At 36.2% G+C, this 19,443-nt stretch overlaps 1 protein-coding gene across 7 annotated transcripts in view; it reads right to left on the reverse strand.

The window, feature by feature from the left end:
- The window catches only part of MBNL3 (muscleblind like splicing regulator 3), a 160,008-nt gene that overhangs the window by 93,691 nt on the left and 46,874 nt on the right, over nt 1-19,443 (reverse strand). The window lies entirely within an intron of this gene.

Consider the following 19,443-nt stretch of genomic DNA (forward strand, 5'->3'; position numbering starts at 1 on the left):
CTCCCTCTCCAATGCTTCCATAAGTAGCATGGCCCGGTACATACTGCAATATACAGATTTAATGCATCACCATCACAATCCAAATGGAATTTTTAAAAAATAGAACAAAAAAAATCAGTAATGTATGGAACCACAAAAGATCCAGAATAGCCAAAGCAATCCTAAGAAAAAAGAACAATGCTGGAGGTATCACACTCCCTGACTTCAGCTTGTACTACAGGGCAACAATAATCAAAACAGCATGGTATTGGCAGGAAACCAGACACACAGACCAATGGAATAGAATTGAGAATACAGAAATAAATCCACATATGTATGGGCAAATAATTTACAACAAAGGGGCCAAAAACATATAATGCTGAAAAGAAAGCTTCTTCAATAAATGGTGCTGAAAAAATTAGAAAGCTGCATGCAAAAGAATGAAACTAGATGGTTGTCACCATACACAAACATTAATTCAAAATGGATCAAAGACTTAAGCATAAGACCTGACACAATAAATTGCATAGAAGAAAGCATAGGTACTAAACTTATGGACCTTGGTCTTAAGAGAGGATTTTATGAATTTGACCTCAAAGGAAAGGGAAATAAAATAAAAAATAAATAAGTGGGACTACAGCAAACTAAAAAGCTTCTGCACAGAAAAAAGAACCATTTACAAAACAAAGAGGCAACCAATTGAATGGGAGAAAACATTTGCAAACAACACCTCCAATAAGGGGTTAATATCCAGAATATATAAAGCACTCATACAACTCAACAACAAAAAACCATATAATCCAATTATAAAACGGGCAGAGAACCTGAACAGACACTTCTCCCCAAAAGACATACAAATGGCCAACAGATATATGAAAATATGCTCAACTTCACTAGCTATTAGGGAAATGCAAATCCAAACCACAATGAGATACCATCTTACACAGGCTAGAATGGCTATTACTAACAAAACAAGTAATAACAAATGTTGGAGAAATTGTGGAGAAAAAGGAGCCCTCATACACTGTTGGTGGGAATGAAGATTGGTGTAGCTGCTATGGAAGGCAGTGTGGAGGTTCCTCAAAAAATTAAGAATAGAATTACCATATGACCCAGCAATGCAATCCCTCTTTTGGGTATCTACCCCAAAAATCTGAAAACATTTATCCATAAAGATATATATGTACCCCTATGTTAATTGCAGCATTATTCATGGTGGTCAAGACATTGAAACAACCAAAGTGTTCTTCGATAGATGATTGGATAAGGAAGATGTGAAACATATATACAAAGGAATATTACTCAGCCATAATAAAAGATGAAATACTGCCATTTGCAACAACGTGGATAGATCTTGAGATTATTATGCTAAGTGAATTAAGTCAAACAGAAGAAGAACCATATGATTTCACTCATATGTGGGATATAAAACTGCAAGCAACAAACTAATAAAACAAACAAACAAAACCTCATAGACACAGACAACAGTATGGTAGTTACCAGATGGATAAGGGGGTGGGGGATAGGTAGAAAAGGGTAAAGGGGGTCAAATATATGGTGAAGAAAGGAGATTTGACTTTGGGTGGTGAACATACAATGCAATATACAGATAATGTATTATAGAATTGTACACTTGAAACCTATATAATTTTATTAACCAATGTCACCCCAATAAATTTAATAAAATTTAAAAAATTATGTTCATACCTGTTGTATCACCATCACCATACTATCCCTGAGTTGTGCTGTACCAATACTTATCCATTATCAACTATGTGCCAGGTACTATTCTAGATGTTGAATAAAACTGATAAGGTCCCCGCTGTCATGGAACTTCCATTGCTCATTTAAATAGAGAAGAAACTTAAGGAACAGAGAAGTGAAATGATTTTGAGAGTTTATAAAGTTCTGGAAGCAGACGTTAGGTACTCTGAGTTCAATATTGGCCTCTAATTTACCATGAATGGTACACCAAGCACTGTGACTTAAGAACATTCTTAAACACACACTCAAACACTAATGCATAGAAATGAGTCACTAAAAGGAATACCTCGGAATTACATTGGGTCTTAGTGCTCTCCAGATTCCTCATGGAGAGTGTACTACTGTCCCCATTTTACAGATGGGGAAACAAAGGAGGAGAATGATTTAGTGATTTAATTTGCTCAGTTTTATGTTACTAGTAGGTTACCAAATCATGGTTCAAACCCAGGCAGTCTTGAGTCCAGAGCTCACTGTCTTAACCATATCAAAATACTGTGTTTCTCTCATGGCATGTATCACATTCTTCAATTATAGTCCTTAATCTTTCTCCATAATTAGACTGTAAATTCCTTGAGGGTAGAGAGCATGTCTTACTGTTTTCCTGGCCCTGTTTTCTCATTGGAAGTTAGAGTGTTACAACATTACCCAGGATTCCTATTTGAAAAGTCAAAGACTAAATGATAATTTAACATTAACTGTTATGTTGTACGATGCTAGCAAGGAGTTTTGTCAGATGAGCACCCTCTAGGTTGTCTGAGCTTTGACCACCCCTGTTCGTTTTGAATCTATTAGATCTATGAAGGTGAGTATTTTCTCACAATTCTAGCTTTGAAATTGGAATGTTAATACCTGGGATTCCTGATCTATAGAGCATTTAGTTTCCATAAATAATGGTCTATCCCTGCTCATTTGATAGTAGCAAGATCTTATCCTGGATTTAGAGTAAAAATTTGGGATACCCAAATGATTTCTGTCTATATCTTTGGGGAGTAGGTTAATCTTTGGAATGTTTTTGCCCAACAATTGGTGTGATGAAACTGAACTGGGAGTGGGGAGTGGAGAACATTGAACTTCGGGCTGTAGGAAGAAACGTTCCCAAAGTTTTCATCCTTGAAAATAAAAGTTAATTTTGACTTTTAATTAATGCTCATCTATAAGAATTCTACATAAGACATAACATAAGGAAAATATAAAAGTTTTTAACTTTAAAGTTATACACATGTTAGATTCATTTTTATGTGTTTCCTTTTTAAAAAGTAGATTACATATTTTTTAAGGATTCACACCTTTTGTCATGGAAGTTTTCTTGGTAAAACAAAAGAAATAAACATTTTCCACTGATCTAATGGAAACAGTAACTTGTTTCAGAGCTGTTTGCAAGATCACTGCCAGCAGCTACTTTTGCCCCACTTTTCCTACATTTTCCTTGTCTCCTCCTTTCTTTTGTTTTCCCTCCACAAGCCAGCACATAACAGAAACACTGCCAATGCCTGCTCCAAGAAGATCACAAAGATACCATTTGGCACCTAAAGCAATATCTTTAAATGCATTCATCAAGCTCCTGAATAAACAATGAAAACAATGTTTTCTTTCTTTTCATTTTAAGCTTTCCTTACATCTATATTACCTCGGAATTTCTTGTGGCCATTTATTTTGGCTCTACAAATATATGACACACCTGCCACACGCTACTTGAATTGGCAGGGTGACAAGGTTTAAAAGCTTTCAAGTTTTCGAATTTGCTTCAAGTTCTATTTCCTTCACGTGTTTTCATTAGTGGTCCACCAATACACATTCTTTAAGGCATATTAGAGGTGCTTAGCACTGCAGATGGAAACCATGATTTCATAGGCATCCTACGGAAAACTGAGTTTTCTGAAAAAAAAAAAAAAAAGCTGTAAAAATAATGATATCTTTTGTCTATGTGCAGAATTTTTTCATTAAGGTTTTTCTAAAGCTTCACTGCATTTTCTCACAAAACTCCCAGACTAATAAATTTAATATACCTTTTACAAAAAGCAGATAAGTTATTCCATTTCATAAAGAACTTAAAAGACCCACCTTAGCTCATACATATGGTCATAGAAAGGAAAACAAACAGGTGCTACAGTGTCTCTTTCAAACAGTTTTAGCGATGTATCTGACTAGTTTTTGTAAAAGAAGTTCATCCTTTTTTTAAAGGCTTGTCTCTTTTTAAATAGTATAGGAAATTATGAGAACTTGCTAATAAATGTCATTTAAATATTTTAAACTAATCCAATATAATATAAAAACAACTTAAAACCAGGATTCTAAACAGTCGTTATTAAACAACACAGGTAAATTGCTTGTTTATGTGCATGGGACAGAAGTCCCAGTGCCATTAAAACATCTTCATTCACCCAATACTGGATTTAAACTTGAAGACAACGGGAACTTAACGTATTTGGCAAATCATGTCCTATAATGTTCAAGTAATTGAAATGAGTGAAATACAAAATGAATCAAAAGGCTGACTGAATTTAATATATGCAGGGTGATTTTCCTGAATATTCATTCCACAAATATTTATTGGGCATCTGATATGACCCAGGTACTGATATAGGTGCTAGGGATACAAGGTGAACAAGATAAAATCCTTGTCCTGAGAATCATACAATCAATTGGTTGGCCATGGATGGGGATGAGGGGAGAGTGAAAATAAACAAAGAAACATATTAATCATTCATATTATTCATTTAGCAAATATTTATTACCATTCCCTAAAATTCAAGCAAATGAAGATTTTAAAATATTCATGTGGGAAAACATCAATCAATCAACAAACAATTATACACCAGCTATATGCACAGAGTTGTGTCACATGCTTCTGGGGAATCAGAAGTGCTCTAAGACACTAGCTCTGCACTCAAGAAGCCTCTACCGAATTGGGGAGGCAAGAACAACATGATATGAAATAATAGCAAACAATATAGAGAACTGAGAGCAAAATTCAGTAACATTAACAACAAATGCAATGAGATTTCTGAGAAACAAATGTCACTCAGGCCTGGAGTAGTCAAGAGTACTAAAAGAGGAGAAAATAGAGTTGGGCCTTAAAGAATGAAAAGGACCTAGGTGAGGGTGGAGGGGCAGAGAGCATTTCTGGAAAGAGGAACAGCATGAATAAGCATGAGAAGAGAAGATTAGGCACCTGATATTTGTAGGATGGTGAGCAGACGTGGGCTGGCTGCGATGGCAGGTTCGTACTATGGAAGAGAAATAATGTGTGGGTAGTTTCTGAAGGACCTTGAAAGTGAGTCAAGGAGTGTATATTTGTTATAGAAACCTGAGACTCTCTCAAAGATTTTAAGCAGAGTAGAAACTTAGTGGCCATAAATGCGGTATGGTAACAATGATCTGCCCTTGGAAAATCATTTTATTTAAGTGGCCTACAACACACAATCAAAGCAAAGTTTATGCATCCAACATACTCTGGAAGAACAAAAGATGAAAGGAAGTGGATTAAAGTCAGAGTGTTTCTCTCCAGTTCACAGGCTCTGTTAGGCCAGGACAGGCAGTGAATCATGTCGGCCCAGCATGAAAAGTGGGTAGAGAAACATGCTGAAAAGTGCAGCTTCCTGTTTGCATTTTGCTAACTACTCTTTCATCAATGACCCCAGTCATTAAGGGCAGGTAACTATATTCCTATTTTATGAATGGACTCAAATACTTTTCAATCTTAATCTCTATGATGGAAATTCCTTTTAAAAATAGAGTTGAAATTTCAACAGGATTTTTTTTTCCAGTTAGATATTGTTACAGAATAAGCTCGTGCCAAGAGTTAAATGCAGATAATAATGTTTGAGCTATAATGGCATCCTGTAAAGGCCAATTTTCTCACTGATAAGATTTGGTTGAACATTCATTCACTGTTCACCAACACACACACACACAAACACACACACCGCAAAACAATAATCATAAGTTATCACTAAACAGTCCTTCGATAAGGGGCTAATATCCAAAATATACAAGGAACTCATACAACTCAATAACAAAAAAACGACCCAATTGAAAAATGGGCAGAAGACCTGAAGAGACATTTCTCCAAAGAGAATATACAAATGGCAGATAGACATATGAAAAAATGCTCAACATCACTAATCATCAGAGAAATGCAAATCAAAACCACAATGAGATATCACCTCACCCCAGTCAGAATGGCTATCATCAACAAGACAAAGAGTAACAAGTGTTGGAGAGGCTGTGGAGAAAAAGGAACCCTCATACACTGTTGGTGGGAATGCAGATTGATTCAGCAGCTATGGAAGGCAGTGTGGAGGTTCCTCAAAAAATTAAGAGTAGAATTACCGTATGACCCAGCAATCCCTCACCTGGTTATCTACCCAAAAAATCTGAAAACATTTACACATAAAGACATGTGTGCTCCAATATTCATTGCACCTTATTTACAGTGGCCAAGACATGGAAACAACCAAAATGTCTTCCGATAGATGAATGGATAAAGAAATTGTGGTATATATACACAATGGAATACTATTCAGCAGTAAAAAAGATGAAATAGGACCATTTGTGACAACATGGATGGGCCTTGAGATTATAATGCTAAGCGAAATAAGTCAGACAGAAAAAGCAGAGAACCATACGATTTCGCTGATATGTGGTATATAAACCAAAAACAACTAAAGAACAAGACAAACAAATGAGAAACAAAAACATAGATACAGACAATAGTTTAGTGGTTACCAGAAGGTAAGGAGGGAGGGGGTGGTAGATGAGGGTAAAGGGGATCAAATATATGGTGATGGAAGGAGAACTGACTCTGGGTGGTGAACACATAATGAGATTTATAGATGATGTAATACAGAATTGTACACCTGAAATCTATGTAACTTTACTAACAATTGTCACCCCAATAAACTTAAATTTTTTAAAAAATGTTACCACTAAATGCTTATTTATCCTTTGAATACTTATAAACAGTCCAAGTAGCTCTAGTCAAACTTGCGAGTCACATAAGGATGATTATTTGTCAGAGAGTTAAACAAAAGTAGCATCTAACTGATTTAATGGTGTATAGGGATCCATCACTGTATCCTAGTTGTCATCCAACGAAGGCTTCCTTACATGAATTCATCACTGGTATTATAGCCAGTAAATTCAGATTCTCAATCTCAATACAATGTCCCCACTCCTTATTAGGAGCATTTATAAAACTAGTGAAAGCATAGAGAAAAAAGCTTTGTGGCTGAAAATGTTGGGAGAGGACCAAAAATACCCAGATTTCAAGGACCAAGTAGTTTAATACATCAATGCCAATACTTCTAGTGGACTTGAAGGGAGTTTTCTGGGAAAGTGAATTTTCTGGCTAAATGTACACAGGACTTCTACCCTTTGGGTTTGAAGTTACTGCTGTCAGAGGCATTATTTCACATTCATATCATACACATGACTGGAATATATATATATAATGCCAAAAAATGTATACACATTTTAAGAAAGGAAAACTGTATTAAAATTGTAATAATGTATACTGATAACAAAAGATGAATACAAGTCACGATTTTTCTCTTTTTTTAAATTAATTTCAGGTGCACAAGACAAAGTAATACTTAGACGTTTATCATTTATATCCCTCACACTGTGTGAACCCCCTCCCCCCATCCACTATCCCTCCAAGTCACGTTTGACTTCTGCAATTACAAGAGATGCTCAAAGTGGTTACCATCAGCGTCCAGACACTTTTGATTATGGCAAACTATTGCTTGAGCAATGTTGACCAAAGTGTCCATTTGTATACATTTTTTTGGCACCCCCAGTATGTATCACAATTGCCTAGAGTTAATTGGAAAGCTGACGGCTTTAGGAAAGAGTTCGGATTTAATTGTTGGGACCACAGACACTACAGAATCTTAAGTTCTACATGTCCCAATCTTCACACAGACCTCAGAGTTTTCTTCCTTAAGCACCTCTAAAATGAGTATTTCTTTTTTCTCTTGATATTGCAGAGGATTTATGCTGGATTGGAAACTATGGGCGTTTCTTTATAGAAAAATTAAGAGGAAATAGAAAATATGCTTGCTTTTTAACATTTCTTAATTGAATTTTGGACAAGTAGTCAATGCCCTTGCTAATGCTAAAGAAAGGTGTGTAAGTATAATACAGTCATTATAAAGTCATCTTCCTAGCCCAGACAGAATAGTTCTCTTCTATCTCTCAAGATCAATCTCAACAAGTCTCAAAGGAAAGATTACAAAACCCTTAAAACAGAGGGGAACTAGAAAGAAAATTGGTTTAATTATATGATAAGAATGGAAAGCAACACCTTAACCTTGAAAAGTAATACTCATTTTCAAGGAGAACAACTCTGTGAAATCTATCAATTTCAACTCTGGTTTAACTCAATAATAGGGAAATAACTTAAGTGCCTACTTTTGTAAGGTGTGCAACTTAAATCCAGATTTCAGATTTTTAAAAGGAGAGTGAGAAAAATCAAGTCCACATCAAATATAAAAATAGTCCAAATAAAACAACAGGGCTGTCCCCTATCACCTCTGCTTTTCAACATAGTGTTGGAAGTCCTTGCCAGAGCAATCAGGCAAGAGAAAGAAATAAAAAGCATCCTAATTGGGAATGAAAAAGTTAAATTGTAACTTTTGCAGATGACATGATGCTATACATAGAAAACTCTAAAGACTCCACCAAGAAGCTATTAGAAACAATCAACAAATACAGTAAAGTTGCTGGCTACAAAATCAACGTACAAAAGTCCATTGCCTTCCTATATACTAACAATGAAATCTCAGAAAAAGAAATACAGAAAGCAATTCCTTTTGCAATTGCAGCAAAAAGAATAAAATGCCTAGGAATAAACTTAACCAAGGATGTGAAAGACCTATATGCTGAAAACTATAAGACATTTTTGAAAGCAATTCAAGAAGACACAAAGAAATGGAAAGACATTCCGTGCTCATGGATTGGAAGAATCAACATAGTTAAAATGGCCATATTACCCAAAGCAATACACAGATTCAACGCAATCGTCATGAAAATCCCAATGGCATATTTTAAAGATATAGAACAAAAAATCATCAGATTTGTTTGGAACCACAAATGACCCCGAACAGCCAAAGCAATCTTAAGAAAAAAAACACAATCCTGGAGGTATCACACTCCCTGACTTTAGCTTGTACTACAGGGCTACAATAATCAAAACAGCATGGTATTGGCAGAAAAACAGACACATGGACCAATGGAATAGAATTGAGAACCCAGAAATAAAACCACATAAATATGGACAGATAATTTTTGACAAAGAAGCTAAAAACATAAAACGGAGGAAAGACAGCCTCTTCAATAAATGGTGCTGGGAGAATTGGATAGCCACGTGCAAAAGAATGAAACTGGACTATCTGTCACCATGTATCAAAATTAATTCAAAATATATCAAAGACTTAAGCATAAGAACTGAAACAATAAACTGCATAGAAGAAAACGTAGGTACTAAACTTATGGACGTTGGGTTCAAAGAGCATTTTATGAATTTGACTCCAAAGGCAATGGAAGTAAAAGCTAAAATAAACGAATGGGACTATATGAAACTTAAAAGCTTCTGCACAGCAAAAGAAACCATCGACAAAATAAAGAGACAACCAACTGAATGGGAGAAGATTTTTGCAAACAGTGCCTCCGATAAGGGGCTAATATCCAAAATATACAAGGAACTCATGCAACTCAACAACAAAAACACAAACAACCCAATTGAAAAATGGGCAGACGACATGAAGAGACATTTCTCCAAAGAGGACATACAAACGGCAAATAGACATATGAAAAAATGCTCAACATCACTAATCATCAGAGAAGTGGAAATCAAAACCACAATGAGATATCACCCCACCCCAGTCAGAATGGCTATCATCAACAAGACAAATAGTAACACGTGTTGGAGACTCTGTGGAGAAAAAGGAACCCTCATACACTGTTGGTGGGAATGCAGACTTGTGCAGCTGCTATGGAAGGCAGTGTGGAGGTTCCTCAAAAAATTACGAATAGAATTACCATATGACCCAGCAATCCCTCTCCTGGGTATCTACCCAAAAAATCTGAAAACATTTATACATAAAGACACGTGTGCTCCAATGTTCATTGCAGCTTTGTTTACCATGGCCAAGACATGGAAACAACCAAAATGTCCTTCCATAGATGAATGGATAAAGAACTTGTGGTATATATACACCATGGAATACTATTCGGTGGTAAGAAAAGATGATATAGGAACATTTGTGACAACATGGATGGATCTTGAGTGTATAATGCTAAGTGAAATAAGTCAGACAGAAAAAGCAGAGAACCATATGATTTCACTGATATGTGGTATATAAACCAAAAACAACAAAAGAACAAGACAAACAAATGAGAATCAAAAACTCATAGACACAGACAATAGTTTAGTGGTTACCAGAGGGTAAGGGTGGTGGGGGTGGGAGATGAGGGTAAGGGGCATCAAATATATGTTGATGGAAGGAGAACTGACTCTGGGTGGTGAACACACAATGGGATTTATAGATGATGTAATAGAGAATTGTACACCTGAAATCTATGTAATTTTACTAACAATTGTCACCCCAATAAATTGAAAAAAAATAGTCCAAATAACCTTAAATGAGCTCACAACAGAGTTATTAAAACCAGTGAGGCACAAAGTAAGCTATTGATTACTTCGACCTTGAACAGAGGCCCAGAATGTTTCATCTACTTAGCTAAAATGTTTGAAATTTTTAGTGTATGTATGAGGAGTTTATGATCCAGTTTCATCATATCTGATATATTGGCAATCTGTGATCAGAGTGCGTAGGCAGACTCCCAAAAATTTAACCCAATTGTCCTGATTCATTTCTTTCATTGATAGCTCACATCCATGTTGGAGTTTAATTCCTGGCTATGGTGGCATTTCACACTACTAAAAATCAGAAGGGCACTCACTCTCTGTAGCATTGAATCCCTGGGGAAAAGCAGTCCCTTGCTCTGAAATTATAAAGATTTATTGACTCCTGTGGGTCTGTGTCTTACATTAATTTCAACGCAATTGCCTTGATACCCTCTTTCAGTTTCAGAAAACACCACTTTCTTGGCACACATGGTTTTGTCCCAACTGCCCCTCAACTATAGGTTGCCAAACTTTGGAATCTGCTTTTCCAGCACACTCTACATGATCCTCTGTAATTTCTAAAAACCTTTAAAATCAGACTCAGCTTACTGCTTTATAACCATCTGGCCTTCCTGACCACTGTCTATTGCCAGACAAAACACATAATCTAGCATATTTCTCCTTTTAACCAAATGTTAACAAAGGTTTTGAGCTCTCATTTCCTGTTTCTTCTTGAGAGACCATTTCTTCTACTATCCTCTGGTCAGGATAAACATACATACAAAATATTCCATAAATGTAAGGCTTGAAATCATAAAACTGTTAGAAAAAAACATAGGTAGTAAATGATTTGACATCATTCTGAGTAATATCTTTTTGGATATGTTCCTGCGAGCAAGGGAAACAAAAGCAAAAATAAACAAACAGACTTCATCAAACTAAAAAGCTACTGCACAGCAAAGGAAACTGTCAACAAAATAAAAAGACAACCTACTGAATGGGAAAATATATTCGCAAATGGTATATCTGATAAGGGGCTGATATAAAAAAATACATAAGGAACTCACACAAAGCAATGACAAAAACATAAAATAAACAATCCAATTAGAAAATGGGCAGAGGACACGAAAAGACATTTCTCCAAAGAGGACATACAGATGGTCAACAGACATATGAAAAGATGATCAACATCACTAATCATCAGGGAAATGCAAATCAAAACCGCAATGGGATACCACCTCATACCAATTAGAATGGCTATTATCAATAAGTCAACAAATAACATGTTGGTGGGGATGTGCAGAAAAGGGATCCCTTGTGCACTTTTGGTGGGATTGCAAATTGGTGCAGCCAGTATGCAGAACGGTATGGAAATTCCTCAAAACACTAAAAGTAGGTCTGCCATATGACTCAGCAATTCCACTTCTGGGTATTTATATGAAGAAATCCAAAACACCAATTTGGAAAGATATATGTACCCCTATGTTCACTGAAGCCCTGGTTACAATACCTAAGATATGGAAGCAATCTAGGTGTCCATCGATAGATCACTGGATAAAGAAGATGGGGTGTATATATACAATGGAATATTATGCAGCAATAAAAAAGAATGAAATCACTTGTGACAACATGAATAGACCTAGAGGGTATTAATATACGAAGTGAAATAAGTCAGACAGAGAAAGACAAATACCATATGATTTCACTTATATATGGAATCTAAACAAAACAAATGAACAAACAAAATAAAAACAGACTCAGAAACAGAGACCAAAGGGATGGTTACCAGAGGGGAGGGGGGATACGTGAAAAATATGACGAGGAATATAGTCAATAATATTGTGATAAATTTGCATGGTGACAGGTGATCACGAGAATTATTGGAGTGATCATACTGTAAGGCATAAAAATGTCAAATCACTATATTGTACACCTGAAACTAATATAACTGATATAATATTGTAAACCAACTACACTTAAATTTAAAGAAAAAATCTCTATATCAATTTCTAATCTATTGGGATACTGGGAATTTTATTGAGTAAATATTCCAAGAGTGAGTTTAGGGTTAACAAAATAACCACTAAAACACAATGAGGATAAATTTGCTTTGTTGAGTACAATTTATGGTGTATTCTGAAGTGGTATCTTGGTTATTAAACAATTGGTAATCTTAGATGTTAATAATACCTATGGAGCTCTTATTCTGTGCCGGACACTGTGTTCAGTGTTTTATATTCATCATCGCGCTCAATCATTCCAATACCCTATGAAGTAAATAATATTAAGGAACAATGTTAAAGTTTCATTTTAAAACAAAATCTGTTACAAATCTCAATTCTACACTTGTCACCAAATATGGTATTGAGATATTGAGATTTTTAATATTTAAAGTTCTCAGATATCATAGTAATAGAGTCATGAACACTAATTTAAAACCCTCCAGTTTCTCAATTTTCTTCCCAGCTTCCTGTAATTACAATATGAAAGCTCATTACTGCCTCTCCATGGAAGTCTGAAGATCCTGAATTACTTACAGTTATTTTTTAATATATCATCTCATGCATGTCTGGCAAATAAGTTAGAAAATGCTTGACACATTGGGTTTAAAAATTCCTATTCAAGAGAGCATGTGGTCCAGAAATCTGGCATCCATCTGGCAGAAGGGAAGCATAAAAGCCTTTGGGGATACTAAATCCTCCCCCAATAATAAAAATTCTTTACAAAAAAATGGTTATCCAAATCAAAGAGAAAACTTTGAACCAAGATTTAGAAATTGTGAAAAAAAAAAATCTGTGAAGCTATATAAATACTACAAGAAGTTAACCAGTGCCTTCAAAAACTCCTCTCTCTGTTGCTAATTTGTAAGCTTGCTATATCAAAACCTGGAGTATGCAAATCATAAAGAGAAGGCAAAATAAAAAAGGTTCCTCCACATGAGGGTTTTGGTACAATATCTAAGTAAGAGCCTGAAAAGAAAGGACAAATTTGAAAATAAAACTCAGGTAAAATTCTTAAATCAGCAAGGAAGTCTGTACACTAAGGTAAACACCAACATATATGGAAAGTAAGAAGATACGTATAGATTAAGAATCATTCAAAAAATCAACTCAGCTTAAATGGCGAAGCAATAAAGAAGAAAGAGGAGAAGCAATAATAGCTTCGATACTGAGTTAAAGAGAGCACTTACATTTATGATGAGGTGAACGGACTATCCATCAAAGCTGGTGAAATTCTATACTGTAGTTACGAAGTTATGTTCACCAATTTAAAATTATGTAAGTACACCTTACAGGGATGAAGAGGAAATTAGAGTTAACATTATATCATATAATATGTATATGTATATATTATATGATATAATGTTAACTCTATAAGTATATAGATATTATATCTATCACCAAGTACTGAATGACTTAAATGATTACATTTGACTGCCATATAATTTAATATATCAGTGAAGGAGACTAAAATGCATTGATTCTATTGCAGTAAGAGTATAATCCCACAAAAGATCATAAAGGTTCTCAGCATAAAATAAACTTCTTAAAATCACAAAGACACAAAACTGAGCTTAAATTCCAGGGTCTGAATATGGATAGTATTATCAGAAACATGTACTACTAAACACTTGTTCCATTAAAAGCATTCAAACCTCAAGCAACAAAGCAGATTTTATAGTAGTAATCACGGAAACAATACAGTCTGGGTTATCAGGTTTGTCAAAAGTCACATGATACTCTTTAATCAAAGCATAAGAATTTTGAGAATTCTAGAGCTACAAGTAATCATGAAAGATCAAGTTTATTTCATTACAATCAAGCAAGTAAATGAAGGACTAAACTATTCAGGGTAAATGCCTCATATTCAATTATTGAATGCATATCAATAGTAGTTCTCTATCATTTCCCTTTCATAAATATATTCTCTCAACAAACATGTATTAAGTACTAACTTGGGGTCACATAGCTGGATATTATGATGCAAAAACATGAATAAGCCACAGCCCCTCACATTTACATTTTATTTTCAAAATTTCAAATAAATTTCCAAAAGATAATCTTAGTGGATAGATGACATAAAATTAGTAATCCAGATGTTATATACTCTTCATTTTTTGCATCCACTTTTTATTAATAACCTATAGACAAAATCATGTAAAATTTTAAAAGCACATAAAAATAACATAAATGTTTATTATCAAATTACCTATGTTGAATATTATTATCTTGACATAATTTGATAAATCAACAATCTTAATCAGGTCTTTTTATTCAACATAAAGATTATATTTCTTCTTAGTCTTCATTTTTTTAAAAAAAAAACTTATGTTTAGACCCTCAAGGTTACTGATGTATAGGCCAAATCATATCATGAACTCATCCATTCCTTGACCATGTTCTTCAGGCATCTTTCCCTTATTTCTTAAGCTGCAATTCTGTCTCTCCCAAAAAACATCCATATCACTTTTCTACACTTTAGCTCTGCCTCTATCTCAGGGAAGACTTCCTAAGCTGTCATTGCTGCAATATTTCCCACTTGATACTTCCTGTTTCTCACTCCCAATCACTCCTGCACACACTACAATATGGCTTCCATCACCACCATTCTATCAACACTGCCCCAGATTCAATGGAATTCAAGAACAACACTAATTTGACTTCTGGTCAAGATGTTGGAGTAGGTACACACTGTGCTTGCATCCTCTCATAACCACATCAAAATTACAACTAAACTACAGAACAACCATCATTGAAAATCCCCTGAAGACTAGCTGAACAGATGTCATACAACTAAGGACATAAAGAAGAGGTAACCAGAGACTAGTAGTAGGGGTGGAGATGTGGAACAGGCTGGTCCCACACCCACGTGTGGCAGTTAAAAATTGGGTGGGCTATCTCGGCTGTGGAGGTCCCACCCAGAGGAGCAAAGGGTCCCAGCCCCATACCAGGCTCCCCAGCCCAGGGTTCCAGTGCCTGGGAGAGAATTCCCCATAACTCTGGACATGAAAACCAGTGGAGATAATGTTAGACAGAGGGCTGCTGGAGTCCCAGGTGTTCTTCTTAAAGGGCCCACGCACAAACTTACTTGCTGATGGACTCACTCACTCTGAGTTCCAGCACTGGGGCAGCAGCTTGAAAGGTGGAAGGGATGTATGGGGAGAAACTGAACTGTCTGGCTGCAAGAGTAGGGATGGAGGGGCAGCTTTCTCTCTGGCAGAAGCCATTGTTCCTTTGTTGAACCTACCCCCAACCAGTGTGAAGACGAAAGCAATCACCATATCTGAGTCTCCATCAACCTAGTTTATACCACTTGACCCACTCTGATGATTCCCTGAGACCAGGCGCCACCCAATTTGCAGGCCCACCCAAGGCATTTCCAGCATTTTTTCCATATAAAAAGCCTGTCTTGGCTTATGCTGCAGACTTTCCTAAAATCTCTCAAAGGTTCACAAGCCCCAAACAAGCAGCATCTGGTCTTGGCTTGCCCCATATCTTTTGTAAGCAGCCCCAAGCTCAGACAAGGGGCCGCTGGCCTTGGTTCATAGCTTAGCTTCTCCAAGGCACCTATAAGCCCAGTACAAGTGGCAACCATCTGCAAATCACTTTGTAGCTCATACCAAGTGGCCTCAGGCACGGTAAAGGCAGAAGCTGACCTTGGCCTGCAATAGAGCCCCCCCAAGAGGTCCCAGAACTAACACACCTGGTGACCATCATCAGACCACACCAGAGCACCACTCAACCACCTCCACAAATGACACACCCAAAGGGAAGACTAGGCAGGCACCAGAGCCCTGATGAATCAAATTCTACTCTGTAGGGTTAGCCTCTGCACAATAGCTGCTCCACTGTAGTCAGAGCCAGTCCTCACAACCAATCAACCCAAGGGTCAATATATCCCACTGATGTGTAAACAGCAACCAAGACTCAATTACAACAGGAAGGCACACATAAGCCACACAAGGGACACACCTGGAGTACTCAGCTCAGGGGACCAGAGAGACTGCGCCACTGGGCCCCAGAGGACACCTACTACATAAGGCCACTCTACTAAGACTGGAAGACATAGTAGCTCTACCTGAACGTAGAAAACACAGAGAGGCAGCCAAAATGGGGATACAAAGAAACATGTCCCAAATGAAAGAACAGAACAAAGCTCCAGATAAAGAGTAAAACAAAATGGAGACAAGCAATCTAATAGATCCAGAGTTCTAAACACTGGTTATAAGGATGCTCAGTGATCTCAGGGAGAACTTCAACAAAGAGATAGGAAACATAGTAATAGAAAGCAGAAAAAAGAACCAGTCAGAAATAAAGAATACAATAATTGAAATGAAGACTACATTAAATGGAATCAACAGTAGATTAGATGAAGCAGAGGATGAAATCAAAGATTTAGAAGATAAGGTAGCAGAAAACACCAATAAGTACAGAAAAAAAAGAATACAAAAAATGAGGATAGTCTAAGGGACCTCAGCAAGTATAAAAATATTTGCATCATAGGGGTACCAGAAGTAGAAGAGAAAGAACAAGGAATTGAAAACCTATTTGAAGAAATAATAACGGAAAAATTCCCTAACCTGGAGAAGGAAATAGACATACAAGTCCAGGAAGCACAGAGAGTCCCAAACATGATGAGCCCAAAGAGGCTCACACCAAGACACATCATAATGAAAATGCCAAAGGTTAAGACAAAGAGAGAATCTAAAAAGCATCAAGAAAAAAAGCAGTTAGTTACCTACAAGGGAGCTCACATAAGACTGTCAGCTGATTTCCCAACAGAAACTTTGCAGGCTGGAAGGGACTGGCAGGAAGTCCTCAAAGTGATGAAAAGCAGACCATTAACCAAGATTACTGCACCCAGCAAATGTGTCATTTAGAATTGAAGGACAAATAATATCTTCCCAGACAAGAAAATGCTAAAGGAGTTCATCACCACCAAACCAGCATTACAAGGAATCTTAGAGGAACTTCTTTAAGAAGAAGAAAAAAAGATTAAAAATATGAATAATAAAATGGTAATAACTACGTATCTATCAACAACTACTTTAAATATAAGTGGATTAAACGCTCCAATCAAAAGATAGGGGGGCTGAATGGATAAGAAAACAAACCCTTACATATGCTGCCTACCACTTCAGATCAAAAGACAGAAAGTAAAAATTCCGTATTTCATGAAAATGGAATCTAAAAAAAAATACAAACCAAACCAAAACAAAACAAAAAAGCTGAGTTAGCAATATTTATATCAGATAAAATAAACTTTAAAACAAAGTCTATAACAAGAGACAAAAAAGAACCATTAATACCACTTTTGGGTATTTATCTGAAGAAACCCAAAACACTACTTGAAAGGGACATGTGCATCCATACGTTCATTGAAGCATTATTTACAATAGCCAAGCTACGGAGGTAACCGTGGTGTCCATCAATGGATGAATGGATAAAGAGTACGTGGTACAAATATACAATGGAATCTTGCTTAGCCATGGAATGTAATGGGATGTTGCCATCTTCAGCAGTATGGATGGACCTCGAGGGTATTGTGCTGAGTGGAGAGTCAGACAGAAAGACAGATGCAATGTGATTTCACTTATATGTGGAATCTAAAGAACAAAATAAACAAAGAGATACAGACTCACAGATACAGAGAACATTTTGATGGTCTCCAGAAGGGAGGGGGTTGGGGGAGGGTGAAAAAGGGGAAAGGATTAAGACGTATAATTAGTAGCTACAAAATAGTCATGGTGATATAAAGTACAGCATAAGGAATATAGACAATTATATTGTAATACTATGTATGGTGCCAGGTGGGTACTAGATTTAACAGGTTATCACTTCGTAAGTCATATAAATGTCTAATCACTATGTTGTACACCTGAAACTAATGTAATATTGTATGTCAATTGTAATTTTAAAATTATTAAAACAAAAGAAAGGAAGGAAGGGAAGAAGAAAGGAAGAGAGGGAGGGAGGGCAAGGAGGAAAAGGGAGGGAGAGAGGGAGGGAGTGAAGAATATGGTAACTGTGAGGATATGGATATGTTAATTAGTTTGATTGTGGTTATTATTTTACAATGTATACAATATATCAAAATATCAAGTTGTGCACCTTATATATAAACAAGTCCTATTTGTCAACTATACCTCAATAAAGCTGAAAAGTAAAAACAAAACAAAAACAACAACAACAACAACAAACACACTAATTTGAATTAAATACTGCTGTAACCGTAGGGACATTTACTGTTACTTCTGTCAGCACAGTACGTGGCACAACTTGGTTCTCAATAAATACTGAATTGAACATTGTACAAATAATAGAGATGGTAGTATGCACAACATAGTAGATCATTAAAAAATCTTTGAATTGTCAGCTATGTGTAGGCAAAAGTTTTATATTTATAAAAATTGATCTTTTCCTTCATTCACCTACAAACATGTATTAAAATATGTATTAAGTACTATGTATAAGATATTGGACATAGTTGCTGTTATCATGGATTTACATAGTCTAGAAAACTAATTTTGATGCCACACACTTGAATTTGCTACACATACACACACACACACACACACACACACACACGAGGTCTGCCATGTAAGTTCTCGAACTCATCCTAGAAAAAGTGCTACATACCTCATTGCTGAATAATACTATGCTCACCTTCAAAGTACTCCCCTTGGAAAGGTATGCACAGATGCCAGTACATAGTTCACCTTTCAAAGCAATTTTTGAACTCTTTTTCTGGAATGACCATCAGAGCTGTCATCGTATTACCCTTGATGTCTTCAAAGCCATCAAAATGTCTTCCTTCCAATATTTCCTTTATCTTCTGGTAAAGAAAGAAGTCATTGGGGACCAGATCAGGTGAGTAGGGAGGGTGTTCCAATACAGTAATTTGTTGACTGGCAAAAAACTCCCTCACAGACAGTGCCGTGTGAGCTGGTTCATTGTCGTGATGCAAGAGCCATGAATTCTTGGCAAAAAGTTCAGGTTGTCTAACTTTTTCATGCAGCCTTTTCAGCACTTCCAAATAGTAAACTTGGTTAACTGTTTGTCCAGTTG

This window comes from Rhinolophus sinicus, chromosome 18, assembly GCF_057876585.1.
Source record: "Rhinolophus sinicus isolate RSI-liver-muscle chromosome 18, RSI-T2T, whole genome shotgun sequence".
In the NCBI taxonomy this organism is placed as follows: domain Eukaryota; kingdom Metazoa; phylum Chordata; class Mammalia; order Chiroptera; family Rhinolophidae; genus Rhinolophus; species Rhinolophus sinicus.